Source organism: Pleurodeles waltl, chromosome 1_2, assembly GCF_031143425.1.
Source record: "Pleurodeles waltl isolate 20211129_DDA chromosome 1_2, aPleWal1.hap1.20221129, whole genome shotgun sequence".
Taxonomy (NCBI): domain Eukaryota; kingdom Metazoa; phylum Chordata; class Amphibia; order Caudata; family Salamandridae; genus Pleurodeles; species Pleurodeles waltl.
The window spans coordinates 1,352,146,312-1,352,164,837 of NC_090437.1; the positions used below are offsets into that span (position 1 = coordinate 1,352,146,312).

Sequence of the window (18,526 nt, forward strand, 5' to 3'; positions counted from 1 at the left end):
TCGCTGGATTCGAGGGACCTCGCTCGTCGTGCTGAGAGGAGACCCAAGGGACCGGTGATGCAGCTTTTTGGTGCCTGCGGTTGCAGGGGGAAGATTCCGTCGACCCACGGGAGATTTCTTCGGAGCTTCTGGTGCAGAGAGGAGGCAGGCTGCCCCCACAGCATGCACAAGCAGGAAAACAGTCGAGAAGGCGGCAGGATCAGCGTTACAGAGTTGCAGTAGTCGTCTTTGCTACTATGTTGCAGGTTTGCAGGCTTCCAGCGCGGTCAGCAGTCGTTTCCTTATCAGAAGGTGAAGAGAGAGATGCAGAGGAACTCGGATGAGCTCTTGCATTCGTTATCTAAAGTTTCCCCAGAGACAGAGACCCTAAATAGCCAGAAAAGAGGGTTTGGCTACCTAGGAGAGAGGATACGCTACTAACACCTGAAGGAGCCTATCAGCAGGAGTCTCTGACGTCACCTGGTGGCACTGGCCACTCAGAGCAGTCCAGTGTGCCAGCAGCACCTCTGTTTCCAAGATGGCAGAGGTCTGGAGCACACTGGAGGAGCTCTGGACACCTCCCAGGGGAGGTGCAGGTCAGGGGAGTGGTCACTCCCCTTTCCTTTGTCCAGTTTCCAGGGGCTAAGGGGTCCCTGAACCGGTGTAGACTGGCTTATGCAGAATTGGGCACCTCTGTGCCCAACAAAGCATTTCCAGAGGCTGGGGGAGGCTACTCCTCCCCTGCCTTCACACCATTTTCCAAAGGGAGAGGGTGTCACACCCTCTCTCAGAGGAAGTTCTTTGTTCTGCCATCCTGGGCCAGGCCTGGCTGGACCCCAGGAGGGCAGATGCCTGTCTGAGGGGTTGGCAGCAGCAGCAGCTGCAGTGAAACCCCAGGAAGGGCAGTTTGGCAGTACCAGGGTCTGTGCTACAGACCACTGGGATCATGGGATTGTGCCAACTATGCCGGGATGGCATAGAGGGGGCAATTCCATGATCATAGACATGTTACATGGCCATATTCGGAGTTACCATTGTGAAGCTACATATAGGTAGTGACCTATATGTAGTGCACGTGTGTAATGGTGTCCCCGCACTCACAAAGTTCAGGGAATTGGCTCTGAACAATGTGGGGGCACCTTGGCTAGTGCCAGGGTGCCCTCACACTAAGTAACTTTGCACCTAACCTTTACCAGGTAAAGGTTAGACATATAGGTGACTTATAAGTTACTTAAGTGCAGTGTAAAATGGCTGTGAAATATCGTGGACGTTATTTCACTCAGGCTGCAGTGGCAGGCCTGTGTAAGAATTGTCAGAGCTCCCTATGGGTGGCAAAAGAAATGCTGCAGCCCATAGGGATCTCCTGGAACCCCAATACCCTGGGTACCTCAGTACCATATACTAGGGAATTATAAGGGTGTTCTAGTAAGCCAATGTAAATTGGTAAAAATGGTCACTAGCCTGTTAGTGACAATTTGGAAAGAAATGAGAGAGCATAACCACTGAGGTTCTGGTTAGCAGAGCCTCAGTGAGACAGTTAGTCACTACACAGGTAACACATTCAGGCACACTTATGAGCACTGGGGCCCTGGGTTACCAGGGTCCCAGTGACACATACAACTAAAACAACATATATACAGTGAAAAATGGGGGTAACATGCCAGGCAAGATGGTACTTTCCTACAACACCATACAAATAGTGTTGTCTCACATCATAGCAATAGCATTTATTCACACCACAGTGGTACTGATGTTTCTGTTAGCCAAGCTGTTAGGGTGCCCTCTGTAAGGGACAGGTCTCCTTCTGTCCATTCTCACCATACTTCTGTTTCAAGGCATGTCCCTCCCACCCACCCTGATGACAGATTGCTAGAAAGGGAGCTCAATAGATTGAGAGTGGAACAAACCAGACTGAAGCTCAAGAAGCAACAGCTGGATTTGGATAGACAGACTTTAGAAGTAGAGAAGAAGAGACAGAAACTGGGTTTAGAAACCCATGGTGGCAGCAGCAGTATTCCCCATAGTCATCCTGCAAAAGAGCATGATTCCAGGAATCTGCACAAGATAGTTCCCCCTTATAAGGAGGGGGATGACATTAACAAGTGGTTTGCTGCACTTGAGAGGGCCTGTGTTGTACAGGATGTCCCTCAAAGGCAGTGGGCTGCTATCCTATGGCTATCATTTAGTGGAAAAGGTAGGGATAGGCTCCTTACTGTAAAAGAAAATGAAGCTAATGATTACAAAGTTCTTAAGAATGCACTCCTGGATGGTTATAGCTTAACCACTGAACAGTACAGGAAAAAGTTCAGAGAGACCAAAAAGGAGTCTTCACAAGACTGGGTTGATTTCATTGACCATTCAGTGAAGGCCTTGGAGGGGTGGTTACATGGCAGTAAAGTTACTGATTATGACAGCCTGTATAACTTGATCCTGAGAGAGCATATTCTTAATAATTGTGTGTCTGGTTTGTTGCACCAGTACTTGGTGGACTCTGATCTGACCTCTCCCCAAGAATTGGGAAAGAAGGCAGACAAATGGGTCAGAACAAGGGTGAACAGAAAAGTTCATACAGGGGGTGACAAAGATGGCAACAAGAAGAAGGATGGTAAGTCTTCTGACAAGGGTGGGGACAAATCTAAAAATGAGTCTTCATCAGGCCCACAAAAACACTCTGGTGGGGGTGGTGGGCACAAATCCTCTTGTAATCAAAACAAGGAAAAGAAACCATGGTGCTATTTATGTAAAGTAAAAGGCCATTGGACAACAGATCCCAGTAGTCCAAAGAAAAGCACCAAGCCTCCTACCACTACAACCCCTACTGCTACCCCTAGTGTCCCTACTAATAGCAGTGGTGGTGGGAGCAAACCTACTAATAGCCAATCCAAGGGAGTAGCTGGGCTCACTATTGATAACTTAGTTGGGGTTGGCCTTGTTAGGGAGGCCACAGAGGCTGTGTTAGTCTCTGAGGGGGCTATTGATTTAGCCACCTTAGTTGCTTGTCCCCTTAATATGGATAAGTACAAGCAGCTACCCCTAATAAATGGTGTTGAGGTTCAGGCCTACAGGGACACAGGAGTCAGTGTGACTATAGTCATAGAGAAACTGGTCCACCCTGAACAACACCTACTTGGTCACCAGTACCAAGTAACCGATGCTCACAACAACACACTTAGCCACCCCATGGCTGTTGTTAATCTCAACTGGGGGGGGGGTTACTGGTCCAAAGAAAGTTGTGGTAGCCACAGATTTACCTGTAGACTGTCTACTAGGAAATGATTTGGAGACATCACCTTGGTCAGATGTGGAGTTGGAGGCCCATGCAGCAATGCTGGGCATCCCAGGGCATATTTTTGCTTTGACAAGGGCTCAGGCCAAAAAGCAAAAAGGACAGGGAAGCTTGGATCCTGGAACAATGGACCAAGTGCTCCCTAAAGCTAGGGCTGGTAGAAGCAAACCACTTCCTACTATCCCTCCCTCTACAGTGGATTCAACTTCTGAGGAAGAAGAATTCCCTCCCTGTGCAGAACCTACACCAGAGGAGCTGGAAGCAGACAATGCTGAGCTTTTGGGTGAAGGGGGGCCTGCCAGGGAGGAGCTGAGTGTGGCACAGAAAACCTGTCCCACATTAGAGGGTCTAAGACAGCAATCTGTCAAACAGGCTAATGGGGATGTCAGTGACTCTCACAGAGTTTACTGGGAGGACAATCTCTTGTATACTGAGGCAAGGGATCCTAAACCTGGAGCTGCCAGGAGATTAGTGATCCTTCAGGAGTACAGAAAGTTCCTCCTAACTCTTGCCCACGACATTCCCCTAGCAGGACATCTGGGACAAATGAAAACTTGGGACAGGCTTGTTCCCTTGTTTCATTGGCCTAGGATGTCTGAGGACACAAAAGAGTTTTGTAAGTCCTGTGAAACCTGTCAAGCCAGTGGCAAGACAGGTGGAACACCAAAGGCACCCCTTATTCCACTGCCTGTGGTTGGGGTTCCCTTTGAAAGGGTAGGGTTTGACATAGTTGGCCCCCTTGACCCTCCTACTGCTTCAGGCAATAGATTTATCTTGGTGGTAGTGGACCATGCCACAAGATATCCTGAAGCTATTCCTTTAAGGACCACTACAGCACCTGCAGTGGCAAAGGCCCTCCTGGGAATATTTTCCAGGGTGGGCTTCCCAAAGGAAGTAGTATCAGACAGGGGAAGCAATTTCATGTCTGCATACTTAAAGGCCATGTGGAAGGAGTGTGGTGTAACTTACAAGTTCACAACACCCTATCATCCACAAACAAATGGACTGGTGGAGAGATTTAATAAAACTCTCAAAGGCATGATTATGGGTCTCCCTGAAAAACTCCGCAGGAGATGGGATATCCTTCTACCATGCCTCCTTTTTGCCTACAGGGAGTTACCCCAGAAAGGAGTGGGCTTCAGCCCCTTTGAACTTCTTTTTGGACACCCTGTTAGGGGTCCACTCACACTTGTAAAGGAGGGTTGGGAACAACCTTTAAAAGCTCCTAAGCAGGATATTGTGGATTATGTACTTGGCCTCAGATCAAGGATGGCTGAGTACATGAAAAAGGCCAGCAAAAACCTTCAGGCCAGCCAAGAGCTCCAGAAGCAATGGCATGATCAAAAGGCTGTTTTGGTTCAGTACCAACCAGGGCAGAAAGTGTGGGTCTTGGAGCCTGTGGCCCCAAGAGCACTCCAAGATAAATGGAGTGGTCCCCACACAATTGTTGAGAAAAAGGGTGAAGTCACCTATTTAGTTGACTTAGGCACTGCAAGGAGTCCCCTTAGGGTACTCCATGTAAACCGCCTGAAACCATACTATGACAGGGCTGATCTCACCCTGCTCATGGCAACTGATGAGGGACAGGAAGAAGACAGTGATCCTCTACCTGATCTCTTCTCTTCCACAGAACAAGATGCTCTTGTGGAAGGTGTAGTTTTGGCTGATTGTCTTACTGCTGAGCAGAAAGACCATTGCATAAATCTCCTAGATCAATTCTCTGAACTCTTCTCTACTGTGCCAGGTACCACTTCTTGGAGTGAGCACACTATAGATACTGGAGACAGTTTACTTGTCAAAAGTAAGATCTATAGGCAGCCTGACCATGTCAGGGACTGCATAAAGCAAGAGGTGCAGAAAATGTTAGAACTAGGAGTGGTTGAGCACTCTAAAAGTCCATGGGCTTCTCCTGTGGTACTTGTACCAAAACCCCATTCCAAAGATGGAAAGAAGGAAATGCGGTTTTGTGTAGACTATAGAGGTCTCAACATGGTAACCAAAACTGATGCTCACCCTATACCCAGGGCAGATGAGCTCATAGATACACTGGCATCTGCCAAGTATCTAAGCACTTTTGATTTGACTGCAGGGTATTGGCAGATCAAATTGTCAGAAGATGCTAAACCTAAAACTGCATTTTCAACCATTGGAGGCCATTACCAGTTTACTGTAATGCCTTTTGGTTTGAAAAATGCACCTGCCACTTTTCAAAGGTTGGTAAACACAGTCCTGCAAGGGCTGGAGGCTTTCAGTGCAGCATATTTGGACGATATAGCTGTCTTTAGCTCCAGCTGGGATGATCACCTGGTCCACCTATGGAAAGTTTTGGAGGCCCTGCAGAAGGCAGGCCTCACTATCAAGGCTTCAAAGTGCCAGATAGGGCAGGGTAAGGTGGTTTATCTGGGACACCTTGTTGGTGGGGAACAGATTGCACCACTACAGGGGAAAATCCAAACTAATATAGATTGGGTTCCCCCTACCATTCAGACTCAGGTGAGAGCCTTCCTAGGCCTCACTTGGTATTACAGGAGGTTCATTAAGAACTATAGCTCCATTGCAGCCCCTCTTAATGACCTCACATCCAAGAAAATGCCTAAAAAGGTATTATGGACAGCAAACTGTCAGAAAGCTTTTGAGGAGCTGAAGCAGGCCATGTGCTCTGCACCTGTCCTGAAAAGCCCTTGTTACTCTAAAAAATTCTATGTCCAAACTGATGCATCTGAATTAGGAGTAGGGGCAGTCCTATCACAACTTAATTCTGAGGGCCAGGATCAACCTGTTGCTTTTATTAGTAGGAGGTTGACCCCTAGAGAAAAGCGTTGGTCTGCCATAGAGAGGGAGGCCTTTGCTGTGGTCTGGGCTCTGAAGAAGTTGAGGCCATACCTGTTTGGCACTCACTTCATTGTTCAGACAGACCACAAGCCTCTACTTTGGCTAAAACAAATGAAAAGTGAAAACCCTAAATTGTTGAGGTGGTCCATATCCCTACAGGGAATGGACTATACAGTGGAACATAGACCTGGGAGTAGCCACTCCAATGCAGATGGACTCTCCAGATATTTCCACTTAGACAATGAAGACTCATCAGGTCATGGCTAGTCTTATTGTCCTTCGTTTGGGGGGGGTTGTGTAGGAAAGTACCATCTTGCCTGGCATGTTACCCCCATTTTTCACTGTATATATGTTGTTTTAGTTGTATGTGTCACTGGGACCCTGGTAACCCAGGGCCCCAGTGCTCATAAGTGTGCCTGAATGTGTTACCTGTGTAGTGACTAACTATCTTACTGAGGCTCTGCTAATCAGAACCTCAGTGGTTATGCTCTCTCATTTCTTTCCAAATTGTCACTAACAGGCTAGTGACCAATTTTACCAATTTACATTGGCTTACTGGAACACCCTTATAATTCCTTAGTATATGGTACTGAGGTACCCAGGGTATTGGGGTTCCAAGAGATCCCTATGGGCTGCAGCATTTCTTTTGCCACCCATAGGGAGCTCTGACAAGTCTTACACAGGCCTGCCACTGCAGCCTGAGTGAAATAACGTCCACGTTATTTCACAGCCATTTTACACTGCACTTAAGTAACTTATAAGTCACCTATATGTCTAACCTTTACCTGGTAAAGGTTAGGTGCAAAGTTACTTAGTGTGAGGGCACCCTGGCACTAGCCAAGGTGCCCCCACATTGTTCAGGGCCAATTCCCCGGACTTTGTGAGTGCGGGGACACCATTACACGCGTGCACTACATATAGGTCACTACCTATATGTAGCTTCACAATGGTAACTCCGAATATGGCCATGTAACATGTCTATGATCATGGAATTGCCCCCTCTATACCATCCTGGCATAGTTGGCACAATCCCATGATCCCAGTGGTCTGTAGCACAGACCCTGGTACTGCCAAACTGCCTTTCCTGGGGTTTCACTGCAGCTGCTGCTGCTGCCAACCCCTCAGACAGGCATCTGCCCTCCTGGGGTCCAGGCAGGCCTGGCCCAGGATGGCAGAACAAAGAACTTCCTCTGAGAGAGGGTGTTACACCCTCTCCCCTTGGAAAATGGTGTGAAGGCAGGGGAGGAGTAGCCTCCCCCAGCCTCTGGAAATGCTTTGTTGGGCACAGATGTGCCCAATTCTGCATAAGCCAGTCTACACCGGTTCAGGGGACCCCTTAGCCCTGCTCTGGCGCGAAACTGGACAAAGGAAAGGGGAGTGACCACTCCCCTGACCTGCACCTCCCCTGGGAGGTGTCCAGAGCTCCTCCAGTGTGCTCCAGACCTCTGCCATCTTGGAAACAGAGGTGCTGCTGGCACACTGGACTGCTCTGAGTGGCCAGTGCCACCAGGTGACATCAGAGACTCCTTGTGATAGGCTCCTTCAGGTGTTGCTAGCCTATCCTCTCTCCTAAGTAGCCAAACCCTCTTTTCTGGCTATTTAGGGTCTCTGTCTCTGGGGAAACTTTAGATAACGAATGCAAGAGCTCATCCGAGTTCCTCTGCATCTCTCTCTTCACCTTCTGCCAAGGAATCGACTGCTGACCGTGCTGGAAGCCTGCAAACCTGCAACATAGTAGCAAAGACGACTACTGCAACTCTGTAACGCTGATCCTGCCGCCTTCTCGACTGTTTTCCTGGTGGTGCATGCTGTGGGGGTAGTCTGCCTCCTCTCTGCACTAGAAGCTCCGAAGAAATCTCCCGTGGGTCGACGGAATCTTCCCCCTGCAACCGCAGGCACCAAAAAGCTGCATTACCGGTCCCTTGGGTCTCCTCTCAGCATGACGAGCGAGGTCCCTCGAATCCAGCAACTCTGTCCAAGTGACCCACACAGTCCAGTGACTATTCAGTCCAAGTTTGGTGGAGGTAAGTCCTTGCCTCACCTCGCTAGACTGCATTGCTGGGAAACGCGACTTTTGCAGCTACTCCGGCCTCCGTGCACTTCGGGCGGAAATCCTTTGTGCACAGACCAGCCTGGGTCCACGGCACTCTAACCTGCATTGCACGAGCTCCTAAGTTGTTCTCCGGTGACGTGGGACTTCTTTGTGTGACTTCAGGTGAGCACCGTTTCACGCATCCTTGTAGTGCCTGTTTCTGGCACTTCTCCGGGTGCTACCTGCTGCTAAGAGGGCTCTTTGTCTTGCTCAACGTCCCCTCTATCTCCTGGTCCAATTTGGGACCTCCTGGTCCCTCCTGGGCCACAGCAGCGTCCAAAAACTTTAACTGCACGATTTGCAGCTAGCAAGGCTTGTTGGCATTCTTTCGGCGGGAAAACACTTTTGTTCGACTCTCCACGGCGAGCGGGATCCGTCCACCAAAGGGGAAGTCTCTAGCCCTTTTCCTTCCTGCAGAAACCTCAGCTTCTTCTGTCCAGTAGAAGCTTCTTTGCACCCACAGCTGGCATTTCCTGTGCATATGCCCATCTCCGACTTGCTTGTGACTTTTGGACTTGGTCCCCTTGTTCCACAGGTACCCTAGATTGGAAATCCATCGTTGTTGCATTGTTGGTTTGTGTCTTTCCTGCATTATTCCTCTAACACGACTTCTTTGTCCTTAGGGGAACTTTAGTGCACTTTGCACTCACTTATCAGGGTCTTGGGGAGGGTTATTTTTCTAACTCTCACTATTTTCTAATAGTCCCAGCGACCCTCTACAAGGTCACATAGGTTTGGGGTCCATTCGTGGTTCGCATTCCACTTTTGGAGTATATGGTTTGTGTTGCCCCTATCTCTATGTTTCCCCATTGCATCCTATTGTAACTATACATTGTTTGCACTGTTTTCTAAGACTATACTGCATATTTTTGCTATTGTGTATATATATCTTGTGTATATTTCCTATCCTCTCACTGAGGGTACACTCTGAGATACTTTGGCATATTGTCATAAAAATAAAGTACCTTTATTTTTAGTATAACTGTGTATTGTGTTTTCTTATGATATTGTGCATATGACACTAAGTGGTACTGTAGTAGCTTCACACGTCTCCTAGTTCAGCCTAAGCTGCTCTGCTAAGCTACCATTATCTATCAGCCTAATCTGCTAGACACCCTATACACTAATAAGGGATAACTGGGCCTGGTGCAAGGTGCAAGTACCCCTTGGTACTCACTACAAGCCAGTCCAGCCTCCTACACCAGGGCCCAGTGCTCATAGTGAAAACCCTATGTTTTCAGTATGTTTGTTATGTGTCACTGGGACCCTGCTAGTCAGGACCCCAGTGCTCATAAGTTTGTGGCCTATATGTATGTGTTCCCTGTGTGGTGCCTAACTGTCTCACTGAGGCTCTGCTAACCAGAACCTCAGTGGTTATGCTCTCTCTGTACAAATTGTCACTAACAGGCTAGTGACCAATTTCACCAATTTACATTGGCATACTGGAACACCCTTATAATTCCCTAGTATATGGTACTGAGGTACCCAGGGTATTGGGGTTCCAGGAGATCCCTATGGGCTGCAGCATTTCTTTTGCCACCCATAGGGAGCTCTGACAATTCTTACACAGGCCTGCCACTGCAGCCTTAGTGAAATAACGTCCACGTTATTTCACAGCCATTTTACACTGCACTTAAGTAACTTATAAGTCACCTATATGTCTAACCTTTACCTGGTAAAGGTTAGGTGCAAAGTTACTTAGTGTGAGGGCACCCTGGCACTAGCCAAGGTGCCCCCACATTGTTCAGGGCAAATTGCCCGGACTTTGTGAGTGCGGGGACACCATTACACGCGTGCACTACATATAGGTCACTACCTATATGTAGCTTCACAATGGTAACTCCGAATATGGCCTTGTAACCTGTCTATGATCATGGAATTGCCCCCTCTATGCCATCCTGGAATAGCTGGCACAATCCCATGATCCCAGTGGTCTGTAGCACAGACCCTGGTACTGCCAAACTGCCTTTTCAGGGGTTTCACTGCAGCTGCTGCTGCTGCCAACCCCTCAGACAGGTTTCTGCCCTCCTGGGGTCCAGCCAGGCTTGTCCCAGGATGGCAGAACAAAAGACTTCCTCTGAGAGAGGGTGTTACACCCTCTCCCTTTGGAAAATGGTGTGAAGGCAGGGGAGGAGTAGCCTCCCCCAGCCTCTGGAAATGCTTTCATGGGCACGGATGGTGCCCATTTCTGCATAAGCCAGTCTACACCGGTTCAGGGACCCCTCAGCCCTGCTCTGGCGCGAAACTGGACAAAGGAAAGGGGAGTGACCACTCCCCTGACCTGCACCTCCCCTGGGAGGTGTCAGAGCTCCTCCAGTGTGCTCCAGACCTCTGCCATCTTGGAAACAGAGGTGCTGCTGGCACACTGGACTGCTCTGAGTGGCCAGGGCCAGCAGGTGACGTCAGAGACTCCTTCTGATAGGCTCCTTCAGGTGTTGCTAGCCTATCCTCTCTCCTAAGTAGCCAAACCCTCTTTTCTGGCTATTTAGGGTCTCTGCCTTTGGGGATTCCTTAGATAACGAATGCAAGAGCTCATCAGAGTTCCTCTGCATCTCTCTCTTCACCTTCTGCCAAGGAATCGACTGCTGACCGCGCTGGAAGCCTGCAAAACTACAACTAAGTAGCGAAGATGACTACTGCAACTCTGTAACGCTGATCCTGCCGCCTTCTCGACTGTTTTTCTGGCGGTGCATGCTGTGGGGGTAGTCTGCCTCCTCTCTGCACTAGAAGCTCCGAAGAAATCTCCTGTGGGTCGACGGAATCTTCCCCCTGCTACCGCAGGCACCAAAGAACTACATCACCGGTCCCCTGGGTCTCCTCTCAGCATGACGAGCGAGGTCCCTTGAATCCAGCAACTGTGTCCAAGTGACTCCCACAGTCCAGTGACTCTTCAGTCCAAGTTTGGTGGAGGTAAGTCCTTGCCTCCCCACGCCAGACTGCATTGCTGGGAAGCGTGACTTTTGCAGCTACTCCGGCCTCTGTGCACTTCCCGCGGAAATCCTTTGTGCACAGCCAAGCCTGGGTCCACGGCACTCTAACCTGCATTGCACGACTTTCTAAGTTGGTCTCCGGCGACGTGGGACTCCTTTGTGCAACTTTGGGTGAGCACTGTTTCACTCTTCTTTGTAGTGCCTGTTCTGACACTTCTGTGGGTGCTGCCTGCTTTTGAGAGGGGTCCTTGTCTTGCTCGACGCCCCCTCTGTCCCCAGACGCAATTGGCGACATTCTTGTCCCTCCTGGGCCACAGCAGCATCTAAAAACCCTAACCGTACAATTTGCAGCTAGCAAGGCTTGTTTGTGGTCTTTTGGCGGGAAAACACTTTTGGACAACTCTGCACGGCGTCGGGGATCCGTCCTCCAAAGGGGAAGTCTCTAGCCCTTGTCGTTCCTGCAGGATCCTCAGTTTCTACTGTCCAGTAGCAGCTTCTTTGCACCCACTGCTGGCATTTCCTGGGCATCTGCCCATCTCCGACTTGCTTGTGACTTTTGGACTTGGTCCCCTTGTTCCACAGGTACCCTCGACTGGAAATCCATCATTGTTGCATTGCTGGTTTGTGTCTTTCCTGCAGAATTCCCCTATCACGACTTCTATGTCCTTTGGGGAACTTTAGTGCACTTTGCACTCACTTTTCAGGGTCTTGGGGTGGGCTATTTTTCTAACCCTCACTATTTTCTAATAGTCCCCGTGACCCTCTACAAGGTCACATAGGTTTGGGGTCCATTCATGGTTCACATTCCACTTTTGGAGTATATGGTTTGTGTTGCCCCTATCCCTATGTGTCCCCATTGCATCCTATTGTAACTATACATTGTTTGCACTGTTTTCTAAGACTATACTGCATATTTTTGGTATTGTGTACATATATCTTGTGTATATTTGCTACCCTCATACTGAGGGTACTCACTGAGATACTTTGGCATATTGTCATAAAAATAAAGTACCTTTATTTTTAGTATATCTGTGTATTGTGTTTTCTTATGATATTGTGCAAGTGACACTAGTGGTACTGTAGGAGCTTCACTCGTCTCCTAGTTCAGCCTAAGCTGCTCTGCTAAGCTACCATTATCTATCAGCCTATGCTGCTAGACACCCTATCCACTAATAAGGGATAACTGGGCCTGGTGCAAGGTGCAAGTACCCCTTGGTACTCACTACAGGCAAGTCCAGCCTCCTACAGTCCCCTCCCACTAACTGCCACCACCCACACAATACAAAACTACAACATACATTTTGCTCAGTTTCACTTTCCCAGACACACTCTCTGCTGATACTAACCAACAACACTATCCGCTGTTCACTCCCCACAGACCACCTTACATCATAACAATGCCCAAACCCTGCATTCAAACACATCATCTATAAACACTCTTCCCCTCTCCTCACCAATTACACACAACCATAAAATCCCCACATTTCACTCCACCACACATATTACCTCTTCCGGTCATCTCAACTAATACTTACTTCCCTGACACACACCCATCACCTCTTACACACCTCATACATTCATCTCCAAAACACAGCAACACCCCATCTAACACTCAAATTCCACTTAGCAGCACTAACTCACATGCAAATCCCTCACCAAAAACAACTACACCAATATCCCTTCTCATTATTCCACAAAAACAATACCGACCACAAACATCAACACATCAAAGCAACACAAAACTTACATTACACTCATCGTCATTCCCACTCCCACCCCCAGGTCTACACAAAGGATACAAATTCCATCATATCTCCACCCCTACCCCCCCACTCTTCACAAACACCTACCTCAAGCACCCCAACCCAGCAACTTTCATTCACTCGCCTCTCCTCCTTTGCACAATTAAGAGCCTTACATCATGAGCCACATGCTCCTCCACCACCCCTAACCCATACTCCATCCACACTAAACAAACGCAAACAAAATAAAAAACATGCCACTCATAGCAACATCACATCCTCTTGTCTGTTATATAATAAAACTACTCTACAAAAAACACTACACTCCTCATGGCTCTCTCAGCCACCAAGTCCACCACCCACACACACAGACCCAACAAAATGCCTCCTTAACCTGCTGGAAAAGGAACACTATATTGAAAAGCAAGACTATTGTGAGCCTCAAACAGTTATCACAACTAGCAACACTCCTGCTTCAAGCTCACATGACACTACTTACCCTTCTACTAAACAAAACAACACTACCACTAACACACCTTATCTAAACTGCCAGCTCATAAATGCTCGATCACTCTAAAAAAACAAGCACCACATCTACGACCTGCTCACAGACACACAACCTGACTTACTATTCATTACGGAATCCTGGTTGGGAGATGACATGGCAACAGTGTTGCACGAAGCCCTTCCTCCGGGCTATCAAACCATCACACAAAACTGTATAGGCAAGAGAGGAGGTGGACTAGCTATTACATTCAAACAGGCAATAAACCTCAGTAAAACAGACAACATCTCCATACAAGGTTGTGAAGCCCTCCTTACCAGATGCCACCCTACTCCAACTTCCTCCTGTAACTTTCTCCTCCTTTACTGACCTCCACCTAACAACTCCACTTTCCCTGATGCTTTTCTTGACACAGTCTCAAACCTTATTACACTATACTCCAATCTATGCATTCTTGGGGATCTAAACATTTGGTTTGACAAACCCAATATACCCCATCCAAAAGCTATCACCACTGGCCTACTCGCATTGAACCTACATCAGATTGCACACAATCCCACACACATCGCTGGTCACATCCTAGATGTCATTTTTGCTAAGCCTGAACTCGTTACTATTCATACCATCACACCAACCACCTGGTCAGACCACCAAATGATAACTTTCTGACAGACAACTCCACAAATCAACACACCCGACAACCACTTGCATACATACACCTATCGACCATGGAGCAAACTCAATTTGGATCACTTAGAAACACAACTAACAGCAAACACAGATCTAGATACAATTAATTCTGTACCAAAACTTTATGAGTGGCTACAGGAAGCTTTTGATGTCCTAATACCACTCAGAAAAACTAAACACGACAAAATAAAACCAACACCTTGGAGAAACACAGAACTTAACAAGATAAAGCAACAAATCAGAAAGTTGTAGCGGACCTGGCTCAAAACACACAACAGTCAAGACAAACTGCAGCTACACAAACTTAACAGGATATACAAATCATCAATCAAAAAAGCTAAAAAAATATACTACTCAGACAGAATTCTAAATGCTCAATCTACAACCAAGGAATTTTACTAAATTCTCAATTAATTTCGAAAACCTACATGCATGGAAGGAAGTCATCCCACCACTCAAGATTTCACAAACAAATTGGCAACTCACTACACAACCAAGGCAGACACATTGGACTCCTATTTAAAACAGAAGAAAACCATCAGCACCAACCCCTTTACTAAAATACCCTTTAAGAATAAACCATCCCAACCTCTACAGTCATTCAAACAAATATCCCAGGATGAATTTATGGATTTGGTCAAAGCAAGCAGACCTTCTGGTTGCCCTTCTGACCCTTGCCCACCACAAATATTCAAGAACATCCTGCTATCTACTTCTGCTGCCACACCTGTAAGAAGAATCATCAACAACTCTTTAACTTCAGGAACCTTTCCTGCAGACCTGAAAAAGGCATACATACGACCATTATTAAAGAAAACAAACCTAGACCCGCAAGACCCCAACAACTACAGACCTATCACAAATGGACCTTTCCTGGGCAAATTGATAGAAAGAGCAGCATTCGCCCAGATGTCACAATTCATTGAAGACAATTCTATACTTTCAGACTTCCAAACTGGATTCCGCCCAGGAAGAAGCACTGAATCGGCACTCATGGCAATCTGTGATGATCTTAAAAACACAGTCGACCGAAATGGAGTTGCTGCACTACTTCTCTTGGACCTCTCAGCTGCCTTTGATACGGTTGACCATGACACCCTAACTCAAAGACTCCACAAAGCCGGCATACAAGGGATTGCTCTCGACTGGATTACTTCCTATCTCCAAAAAAGAGCGAATATCATCCACTCGCCCCCTTTCTCGTCCGAACCCTACCTCACAAAAGCAGGGGTCCCCCAAGGGTCAATCATCTCACCTTTGCTTTTCAACATCTACATGATATCTTTACCAGAACTGATCAGTGATTTTCATCTCACATGCTACAACTATGCAGATGACACACAAATGCTACTTAAATTAGAAGACCCCAAAAACATTGAAAACTCACAAATCTTCAGTTGCCTCAGAGCCGTTGATCAGTGGATGACCTGGAGCTATCTCAAACTAAATACCTCCAAAACAGAAATACTCATATGTGGTGACTGGAAAAATTATGACCCTCTGTGCGTCTGGCCTGACGATCTCGGACCACCTCCTCAATTATCCAAGGAAGTTAAAAACCTAGGAATCACCATGGATTCCAAGCTAACTATGAATGCACAAGTAGACAAATTAGCACGCACAAGCTTCATCACCTTAAAGACTTTACAACGCATCTTCCCCCACCTCGGATTTCCACACAAGGTGCAAGCTACTATCTCGCTTGTACTATCCAAACTGGATTATGCCAATAGCCTCTACCATGGATCATCTCTATCTGTTATGAAAAAACTACAACGTATCCAGAATTCCGCAGCCAGGCTACTACTACATATAAAGCCACAAGCCCACATCTCCCCTGCCTTGAGAGCACTACACTTGTTACCCGTTGCCAGAAGATGCACTTTCAAGCTGCTTTGTATCACCCACAAAGCTATACATGGAACAGGACCGCTTTTTATCAGAAAGAAAATTACCAAATACATCCAACAAAGAACCCTCCGCTCAAGACTGGCACCCCTTAGAACCCCAGCATACAAGAAAAAGACTGTAGGTGGTACATCCTTCTCCGTCCAAGCAGCCAAACTATGGAATTCATTACCCCCAACTATAAGAGCCACAGATAACTTTCTTGTCTTCAGAAAACTACTCAAGAGTTGGCTCTTTCCTTCATAACCACCTTTTTCAAACAACTATGAACTGCATATGCCTATGTGGATAAATATTTTTTTCAGATTATATGTATATTTCTATTTATAGTTTCTTTGGAAAATATGTATTGCTACTGTCATAACAATAAAATACACACACACTCTTGAAACCTGTCTGACCATGATTCTAATTATGTATTGTATGTGCATATGTGTGTGTATCCGTGTGTGTATATATATATATATATACATATATATATATATATATATGTGTGTATGTATGTGTATATGTTGTTTCTGTGCTTGGCATGTTCGTGGATCATTGTATCGCTCCTGTTTTTCTTTTTTTTTTTGGGTTGTTATACTAGATATCTATGAATTCCTGCTCTCATCTTATCACACTTATCTACTCATCACTCTTATGTCATGTCTCTATCAAACTATCCTCCATTCTCACTCTGACTCATCCCAAATCCCTTCTACCACTTTCATCTCCTAAATATCTCTGCCTAAGCTCTTCCCTCCACATCTAACTCACCAAACCTCACTCTACCTCTGTGACCTCCCACACAACCCTACTAAATTCTCCTGCATTCATCTCACCCTGCTACTATGCTCTCCCTAACCCTTCCACATACTCTTCCCCCTCTGCCCCCCTTTATTCATCCCAAGCCTTTGGGTTGAGTAAATGAAGGATATACTCCCAATTAACACTTCTGGATTTCTTTCCTCCTCCACCCCTCCATTACTCCAGTCAATCTAACTAACAAACTCTCATATCCGCGGCTCAAATTAACTCATAATAATACTAAAACTGTACTCATTATTAAACAATACTAATCCATCACTAATTCTTGTTGGATTCCGGAGTAGCGTGCTACTCATCGAAAAGCGCTTCGACGCCTCGTCAGGGGTAGTAAGCGCTATATAAATACGATTACAATACAATACAATACAATACAATAGTATGGACAGTGACTGCAGTGAACTTTTGGTAAAATTGGTTTTTAGATTGTTAGTTTAAAAATGTCACTTTTAGAATGTAGGCATTTTCTTGCTTTAACCATTCTGTGACTCTGCCTGTTTGTGGATTCCCTGTCTGGATCGGACTGACAGTTGGGCTGTTTGTGAACCTCCTCTAGACAGTGACAAAAAGGGAGCTGGGGTGGAGCCTGCATATCCTGATGAGCCATCTGAGCTACAGTGGAGGGAGGAGTCGTCACTTACACTGGAATGGGCTGCTCCTGCCCTCACGCAATGCATTCTCTAACCCCCTGGTGTGAGTCTGGAGCCAGGGTTGGGCAAGGCAGGATCTTATGAACAACAGAGACCTTCCTTTGAAGTTTTCCTTCTTCAAGGGCAAAAAGGGGTATACACAGTGGGCCAAAAACCCCAGATTGTCTGACTACTTCAGGAACCAAAAGGAACCTCTGCCAAGGAGAAGAGCTGAAGAGCTGGAGGAGGAGTACTGCCCCTTTGCCTGTGACTGTGACTGTGCTTTGCTGGTTGGCCTGCAGTCGCTGCTTCTGCCTGAAAGAGGACAGAGACTAGACTTTGTGGTATATCTCCAAGAGATTGAACTGAGTTTGCCTCCTGTTTTGAAGTCTCAGGTCCATCAGAGACTTCCCCTGCCAGCACCTGGACTCTCTGCTGAGAGCCCTGCCCTGCCATGCAGTGCCATATCCAGTCCCTGGGCCCATAAGGTATACCTGGTAGAAAAAGGGCTGAAATCCATGCACAGAAAGCAGTGTGTGGAAACTTTTGACGCACCACCTGGATCGCGGCTGAATAAACGATGAAACACTCACTTGCGGTTCCTGAGAACAACACATACCCCAGGAAGTGTGGTTTTCTGTCATTGAGTGGCTAAATTTCTCACGCATCATCGCTTGGCATCAAAATCTTTGTGAGCCTGCGCGGATCTGGGGTGCCCCGTTCAGAAATCCCTGCAGCGCTCTCTTGCTGGAGAGAAAAACAACCCATTGCCTACCCGATCAGAGAAGAAACGACGCACGGCCTCACTTGCGAGTAAGAAATCAACGCTTCGCTGAGTTTTCTGACACACTCTCACCTGTGCAGCTTTATTTTTTATGCAAACGAGGTACTTTGTGTAACAACAACGTTTCCGTTGTTTACTATGGAATAAAACTCTATTATTTTAAGAATTCATACCTTTACTTCTGTACGTTGGATTTTAGTCATTGTGGTCTTGTTTAATTTTGATAAGTATTTCCTATTTTTCGAAACTGGTGTGGTGTCCATTTTGTAGTGTTTTTACTGTATTACTGTGTGTTTGGTACAAATACTTTAAACATTGCCTTTGAGATAAGCCTGACTACTT

The 18,526-nt window shown here is 46.8% G+C and overlaps 1 protein-coding gene across 2 annotated transcripts in view; it reads left to right on the forward strand.

The window, feature by feature from the left end:
* Positions 1-18,526, forward strand: part of LOC138252860 (uncharacterized) — a 223,215-nt gene that overhangs the window by 77,227 nt on the left and 127,462 nt on the right. The gene's annotated exons all lie outside the window — the stretch shown is intronic.